The sequence below is a fragment of the Platichthys flesus genome, chromosome 2, assembly GCF_949316205.1.
Source record: "Platichthys flesus chromosome 2, fPlaFle2.1, whole genome shotgun sequence".
Taxonomy (NCBI): domain Eukaryota; kingdom Metazoa; phylum Chordata; class Actinopteri; order Pleuronectiformes; family Pleuronectidae; genus Platichthys; species Platichthys flesus.
Window position 1 is genome coordinate 21,425,065 of NC_084946.1, and position 9,005 is coordinate 21,434,069.

Sequence of the window (9,005 nt, forward strand, 5' to 3'; positions counted from 1 at the left end):
AGCAGGCTTTGTGTTTTAGATTGTTCTTGAAGTACACAATTATAAAAACATGAAACAGAGGGACTCAAACAAAAGAAGGAGACGCGCAGCCGGCACCACACGTGAAGCTGAACGGTGTCTGACTGCTCCGGGGGCTCAAATACTTTTTTGTGTATCCCCGACGACACCCGATGTAGAATTTGAAATCAGATTATTTCGGTGGACGTGCTCGGTTTTTACCGGCAGTAATTTGAGACAGATGTAGAGGGACCTACCCCCCACCCCCGCTGCACGTGGCCCACGCACAGAGACGTGAAAAGAAAGGTCAACAACCCAAACTGAGGTGAAAGAAAAAGTCTTTCCAAATGGAACTAAGTGTCATCAGTAGTGAGTGAGCATAAATAGAAACCTAACAGGTTCTGTGAGATGCTGACAAACCAGATTGAATTCATGTGTCTCACTGAAGCTGGATACATTTCTGTAGAGTTATGCAGTTTTTTACTGACGCTGATAATTAAACTATGAGTTTAAAAAGATGTCACTGAACACAAATCACCTGAAAGTGCCTGTCTATATAATATGTAATGTATTTTGCCTTATACAGTATATTTTACTTTATAGCTATTATGTGATTTCATGAGCTTTGAGGGTTACAATGTATACACTGAGTTAAACTTTGGATGTGTTATGTTGGATTGACCTTTGAGTGGTATTGTTGTTTATGTGTTAATCTTATAACTTAGACAATATATCAAAGAAACTATAAACCTTAAATGTTTGAATAAACCATGATACTTTCTGATAAATTCCACACATCTATGATCTTTAAAACTTCAGGGCCTGTTTGTCATGTGCACAACAATTACACACAGCAGCAGCTGGCAATGACATTCTTGGGTGGCAGGCTCCCTTCTAGCCAGGCTCAAGAATGTTAATAAAACCACACAAGCAAAAAAAAAAAAAAAGAATGAATACAAACATAAAATATAAATTATCAGGCCAAATAAAATATTTTACTGAGTAGAAGGAATTCATGAGAATGTAAGTCAAACTGATTGGGTGATGCAAATGTTGCAAAGGACGATTTAAGTTTCATCTTTGGTTCACTGCAGTCAGGTTGAGACTCCTCCGTCCTCACAGCTGACGGTGTAACAGAGAGCTGCTCGATGCTGCTGGAAAAACAAAACACCAAATTGAACCGCGGCCTGTTCCACGGCGGTGTGTCTGACCTTTAACAGCGAAACGAGACGTGTTAGTGTCACCTGGAGAAAACACTGCTGATTAACACGGCCACTCCACTGTCCCCTGACGTCACCGCGAATCAACGTAACCTGGCCACTGGTATTTGGGGTCGAATACTGAAAGAGACATGAGGAGCGAGCAGATTCAAACTGACAGCGGGAGGGAGAGAGAGAGAGAGAGAGAGAGAGAGAGAGAGGTCTTACCTGCGATATTCGTAGGAGTCTGTCTTTGTTTTTTGTACATGAAACTAAAAACTGGGGCAAAGTAAAGATCACGCTCTTCAAGTACAATGGCAACATCTATGTGAAGTGTCTGTGAGTTAGCCGAGTCTCTTTCTTTTTCCGGTCGCTGCGATAAAAATAAACCACATCGTCATTTTAAAAGCACGATGGCTGGAAAACAAAGTGCACTTTTTTATACAATGAGAAGGTGAATCAGGGCTTTAAAAGCTCCTCTTCACATCGGATGACTGACAGCCCCTCGGAAAAACACATTGTGGGATCTGTGTAGCCTCAGTAAACGTTAGACTTGCAAATGATAGACTTATGTAACTTGAAATAGTGACGGAGGAACATAAAGGAGGAATACAATAAATTGCACAAAAAAATAATCAAAGAACCAAAAGTAACTTCCTCATTTTTTATTTCTGTACCCGTGCTCTGTTTCTCTGTCATCTTCAAATTGCTTTTTTTGCTCTTGAACTGTTTCCTACTGTTTTCCATTGTTTAACTTGCAAAGCACCTTGTCACTGTGTTTTGATTTCTATATGAATCAAGTTCATCATTTCCGTTATGACGTCTGACATCTGGAGAGGAAATGATCGTTTGTTCGACACGTTGTCTGTTATCTCATACGGTTCTCATACAGTGAGTTTCCACTGCAGTGTCAGAATCCAGTGGGATGGTTGTGGTGCCAGTCGACCGTGCAGTAATACGTTCCCTGGACTGACCTCTGGATTGACCTAACCATGCCACGGACTCCATGACTGTCCTGGCAGGGTCCCTGGAACCTCCCATCCAACCCATTGTGAGACCGTGACCACGCGGCTCAAAGATTACAACCATCATCGATCGACGCCCTCTGAGCGACGGGGAAGCTGCAGCTCATTTAAATCAAAACAAAAACAGATTTTTTTTATTTATTTTTGGAGTAAAAAACAGGTAGAGATTCTGTCTTTGAAGTGATTTTTCTGCTCCTGTACACATTCTGTGATTCACAGAAGCCGTGCATTTCCAAATTCCTTGCCATCTGTGTAAATGTGATACCTCTCCTTAGTACAATGAACTGGAAATGGAAGCTGTGTTTCATATAATCCCCAAATCCATCCAACTCTCACATCCTATCATGCAAATGTGCTGCAGTTTGAAGAGAATCCGGTCTCCCAACCATATGCCTGAGCCGTGTAAAAGATACAACAATTTATTATGCATGCATTGCACCAGGCTTATGGTAATAAGGTATTAAATTAGTGCTGGACATTATTGCTCTTCTATATCACTCCTGCTCAAAAGATTTTCATATAAGTCACATAAAACAGAAAGAGGAATGAGATTTTAGGACTGATTTGCTGCCGAGTTGTACCTGCGATTCCTTTCCTCAGAATAACTTTTGACCAATCGGGTTCATTCTGCTGTTGTGTCTGTCACACTGATTCAAAAGCAGGTTATTTATGAAGAGAAACTGCAAATTTACATCACACGTCTGAACCAGAGCGGATTCAAAGGAACATGTGACCTTGTTAAATAATTAAATGTGTGGAGAACAACCTCCATCACGGTTCGCATTCCTCCAATCACTTATTTAATTTGAAAAAAAGACGCGTCCCTGGGAAAGCTATAGCCCTCAGAGCATGAATGCTCATCACGTTTCTTTAGAAACTTCATTTAATGAGTTTGGTGACCACTCAGCAGCACATTCATTATTTACATGTAAATTCAAATCACAAGATTTACATTTTCAAATAAAAAAAAAAAACGGGTCTAAAAAGGGAAAAAAAACGATTTCATTAAAGTAGAAATGAAATTAGTTTACATTAAATTAATGATGAAAGATAAGTGGATATCAATAAGTGGCTGTGTGGCATGTGGCCCATCATTGAACCAATGATGACCTGGTTTGATACCAAAGTTAAAGGATTTATCGTATCGGGTTGAACTCTATAATGCAAAAGAAATTAGTCAGTTTTCAGTTATTTCAGTACAGTACTAATGTGAGTTGATTCTCCGTAATGCTTTTTGACATTGATCCTGTATGTTTACTGTGTCCACTCTTTTCGACTGGTTCTGTATAACGAAGGTCTTGTTGAGAGAGATTTAAAAAAAAAAAACAACTGTAAAATATCAGTTGAAAAGAAAGATCCACAGAAGTGTAGCCCTCGTATGTTCTCTATCTTTTAGTGTTTTGTGTATTTTGAGTTATCTACTCCTGCTTATATTGTATTTATAAAACTCTTTATTTAATTTCTTCCCATCTCGACCGGGACTCCGTGGCAGAAGAGATGTATCTTAAAGGGACCCTCCTGGTAAATAAAAAACAATAGATATTAAATACATAACTGAAGACAATAACCTCATCAATATGGGAAAATGTATCTACCATGACTCAGAAGAGACGTTACAAAGCCACAGTGAAACTCTCCTGGAAAAACGTAATAAAGTGATGAAGACAGAAAACATTCGTATTACCTAAGTGGTCCCCCCCCCCCGTGAGATTAGGTTTATAATGTGGAAAAACACTTTTTTCTAAGTTTCATATTCCACCTCTAAGTTTCAGTTGTTCAGACGGAGGGAGGTTAAAGCACGTCGTGAATAGCTTGGAAAAGAAAACCTATCAGCTGCCATTTACTGGTCCAGGCCGACACGTTCTCGGCAGCAGTGTGACACGGTGCACTGATCCCCTCTGAAACCGCAGGGATGACATTAGTGCTCAGTAGATTTGAGGTGTTGTTATTGTGTGTAAGGCCACGCCCCTGTATGTACTTTACCGTGTGATAAGTGCGAAATGTGAGAAAACACCCTCACTGCCTCGCAGGCACCTACGCTTGTTGTTTAACCATCGTAAACCACGCCCGCCTGCGGCCGTCACCTCCACCTATGTACACAATGTGTAAACTGGTGTAGCGCAGCGTTGTGATCGCAGGAGCCGAGTCGCACTGTTCTAAATGCTGTCACAGCTAAATCACCATTAGCTGCCGGTGATGCTGCTGCTGCTGCTGATGCTGTTGTTGATTTTGTTATTGCAAATTTCTAATGCATGGCGTTCGGACCATAAATCTTCTGCGGGATTACAGTGTATAAGTCGTTTGTATGGTCTTAACTCATCAATCAGAGCCGGGATGTTTGTGTTATAGCTGCCACTTTGTATGATGGATGAAGATGGCTGTTTTTTAACAGTACAGTAACTACGGTAGGGGATGTGTGTGTGTGTGTGTGGGTGTGTTTGTGTGTGTGCCTGTGTGTGTGATGGAGCACAATGTAAGCAGTGACACTCATTATTCCGTCTGCAGCCGAGAGTGATTGAACAAGCCACATATTAACCGTCTTTTCCCCTTAATCCCATTGTGCTCGCCGAGATTAAATTTGAACACTAATAAACGTTTTTTATGACTAATTAATGTTTCGCACCTTGCCAAGAATCATTTTCCTCCTCTGCTAATTCTAATTGGTCCAATTAATCATGCAAAAGACAATTAGCATAGTTTGATGTGCAGTAAAGCCACTCCGGAGCCCACAGGGGGATTTGGAGAGCTTTTGTTTCCCCGATACAAACAGAAAATTAGTCAAGGGTGGTGGGCGCTTGATGCTGAAGCACAGTGCAACACAATACTAATGAGTGCGCTCCATTGTGATGGTCTTTGCAGGACTGACAGCCATATTCATACCAAAGGCAGATGCATGTTGCAAGCGAATGAAGATGACTGGCTCCGTGCAAAGTCCTGGAGCTCTGCAGCGAGAGGGGCCATTCAGCAGCAGGCAGACGCACTGGGGCACAGTCTCTGGTAAACATACTGTACATTTTCAAAGGTCTCCTGCTGCAGTGTATAGAAGACAGTACATCGATCCGGTTTCCTCACAATGAATGCAGCTCTCTCTCCTTCTTCAAAATCAATATCATAAACTTCAGGAAGATATTTTAGATTTGACACTAATACCAATAAATTACTTTTAGAGATGGCCTTTTAAAATGAATACGGCTTGTGACACAATATTTGTGGTTTTTCACAGGTGTGTACGATTGTGGGTTTGTAAAGAACATGTAGAGAAAGAACTATGCACATCCTTTGTGTGTCTAAACATGTGGCTAAAAGGTCAAACATCAATTTTCAGAGTCAACAGCTATTGTTTAAACACAGGAAGAAGGTCTCACTTGGGGATGGTTCATAGAAACCAATCTTTAGACCTAAGAGATGAGCTAAGAGCAGAATCAGGTATTGAGCTAATATCAAATCTCTGTTGAAGTTTGGCTGGACGAGGATTTATTTTGTGCTCCTCTTCCTCCTGTTCACATATAAGCTTTAATATTTCAAATGTAAATCTCCTCTACTAGTAGCTCACAGGTTGAACCTTTAAGTGTAATTGGCCGCTGTAGCAGCTAGTGTCACACTGGGATAAAAACTGAGACAAGAGCAATTGTTTTTTTGAATGTTAAACTGTTTCTGGTAAATTTGCTATAGGTGTTACTGGCACATAAAGAATCACTAACTGATAATTGTCTGCTCTTGTAAATTATGACTGATTTACCCTCCTTGAAATGTGAGGTGCATCTTTTCTCAAACTGCACCATCAGTTGAATTATGCTGATAGAAAAATAGATTTGAATCATCGTTCACATTAATATTAACAATCCCCTTGTCACATCATTAGGTAATGAAACCAAAAGCCAGAAACTTTCGTGACTGTTTGATGAATTTACAGGGTTTTTCCCCACTATGTGTCATTCTGTACTCGTGATTTGAACCCACAGTAATTTAATTATTTAAATAGTTTAAAATAAAACGCAGGAACTGTAAAAAATAACTGAAAAACAAAAATCAACTCTCTGGTTTCAAGCTACTTTCAGACATGTTTTAAATTCTCTGTGAAGAATCATTTTTGTTATACAATGCGACCACGTCTAATAAAAGTATTTATCATGTTGGTAATAAACTTCACTGTGTGTGAGGTGATCTCAGTTGTGCCACGTGCTTGTGTGTTTTTGTTAGTGACCGGACATTTATGCATGAGTCAATAAACCATGTGTGATTATTGATTCAATACATTGAGTGGTGTTTGTTTCACTGCGGGTGCTCAGACTCACTGCATGTGGACAAGCACTTCTGATGTATTTTTTTTTAAAGATGATAAGCCTATAATGAGATATAAGGCATATTTTTGAATAATGTTAGGGCAGAAAATAAAATGTATGTGCCTTTAATACCAAGCACTACCCCGACATCAGAAGACTTTAACAAGATAGTCCTTCTTTCTTTGAAATGTTGTCCAGCCTGTTAACCTCTTATACAATTAGATTAATTAGACATTTTTTTATCAAACAAAACCCGACATTGAACCTGTAAAACTAATTTACAGAATTCAACAAGCACATTTGAGATCAGAATTAAAGACGAGTAAAAACATAAAAATCAGCAGTTTTATTTCCAATTTTTTGCACAATCTTCAATTCGGCCTCAGCGTATTTCTTATCATCCCTCTTATCATCCACTTCACACACACACACAAAAAGAAATACTCCATGCACAGTTAGAGCGTCAGCGAAAATAGCTGGCCCTGTGATACCCCTCTACAAGCCGAGGTTGATTATGATAGTAAAATTGGCAGCGGAGCGTGGAATATCCCCCCGGTGATTTTCCAACTCCAGCTCATTTCACGGGCCATCTCTGGGTCCCGATCTCATGGAGCTGGGCTCGCTGGTCTCCGGCCCCCCTTGTGCTGCCTATTGTCTTGATTGCTGTTTCAGAGACGTTCACGTGTCGCGACGCTGAGGGGACCTGTGGGGAGGAAGTGATGCAACCACAAAGACACGTAGGAGTTGTCAGACTAACTAACAGTGTGGTTCGCTGACCTCGCAGGAAGGAAAGAGTCAAAGAGAGAGCAGGAGACTGACGGTTCTATAGGTGGTCAGATGGTTTAAATGTCAGGTGGTGACAGTTTGGAGCGTGAATGTCAAACGAGTGCTGGGAACATTTCGCATGCATACGACTTTTGGTTCTCATGCATCTGTGCAACTCATCAGATTGCGCACAACACAACACAATCACAGTGTGAACTCATCAAAAATGAGAAATATTGGAATAAACATGAATCAGGCTAATGACAGAACCAGACTGCTGTGTAATCTAAATCCTAAACTAAACAGTGATAATCATGCTGCCAAATGTTTGATTTTTAGTAAATTAGATCAGCAGCTAAAAAACAGTCTTAGTAAATGGAGCTTTATCTGTAAGTCAAGGCCATTAGCAGCCCTGGTCGGAGTTGCCTTGGGCTCTGTAATTAACTCCGCTCAAGCGCAGCTAAACATTTTTGACATTTTTCCTAGTCCAGAATTAACTGTCACAGCAGAGGGAGAAAGTAACCATCTTGTCACATTGACTTTATCTGAGGGTTGTGCGGCACTGTCCTGTTCTCTCTCTCTCCCTCTCTTTCCTGCTCCCTTCCTCCCTCCCTATGTCTCTCTCTCTCTCTCTCTCTCTCTCTCTCTGACACACACACACACACACACAAACACACACGCACGTACACACACTCTCCAAACCTGGATCTCATTTCAGTAATGTTTCACGATGACCGAGGTGATGGAAAGTGTGATGGGGCCTAATGTTGTGAACGTTGGGGCGGGGCCGTCATCAGGTTACATTACACTGTTAATTGTCGGGCGAAATGCACGACGCTCGCCCGCTTGTGTGTAGCGGACGTCTGGAGCTCGTCCAGACAAAATCTCCTTCGCGGAGGAGGGAAAGAACTGTGAAACACCACGTGGACATTCTGAGTTATCGCTATATCAGCATGTTTTTAAACACTTTAAAGTAACGTTGGCATTACACAGCCACACACAGGATTACACACACATGTTGCACATAGGCCGGGGGGAAGAGCACATTCACCTGATTGGTTTAACTGAAAAAAGGCCCGAGGTAACTTGTGCAACATGGAGCACGACAAACCAGCCGGCAGCTGCCTGGTTTGTCTTTGTCTGTGTCTGTTGTCGCACACCATGAGTTACCACAGTGTCACAGTCGTCTGGGGTTAGACCACATGCAGATCAAAATAAGGAGAGACAAGTAGTTCATATTCAAAAGAAGTCAAACTTAAAATCACAAACAATGCAACAACATGGACGATGAAAATCCATTTGTAAATTGCTAAATAATTGGAATACCAGAGAAAACACATCTGTTTTTATTCACTTTGTGTTTTGCTGATGTTGTGGAAAGAAAGAAAAAAATCTTTTTAATTATTTGGAGGATTTCTACAAATCATTTTATAAGAAAAACATTATTTAAAACTCTGTTCATTAAATTATTGAATCCCTTAGCGGCAGCAGGGAAAACAATTTGCCGTCACCGTAATTTCATGTCATGCAGATTGTGAAATGCAAGTTGCTAACAAGCCAGAAAGCAAACAGCACTTTTTATCCAGACCGCACGGTTGCATAAGAAGGTTTCCAGACAATTCAAGAGCTTTTTAATGATGGTAGGGTTTGACCTTAGATGTCGCCCACACAAATTACTCATTTGGCACGTAAGAGACCATTACTGCTAGGTTTCATTTATGGAGAAGACAAACGTT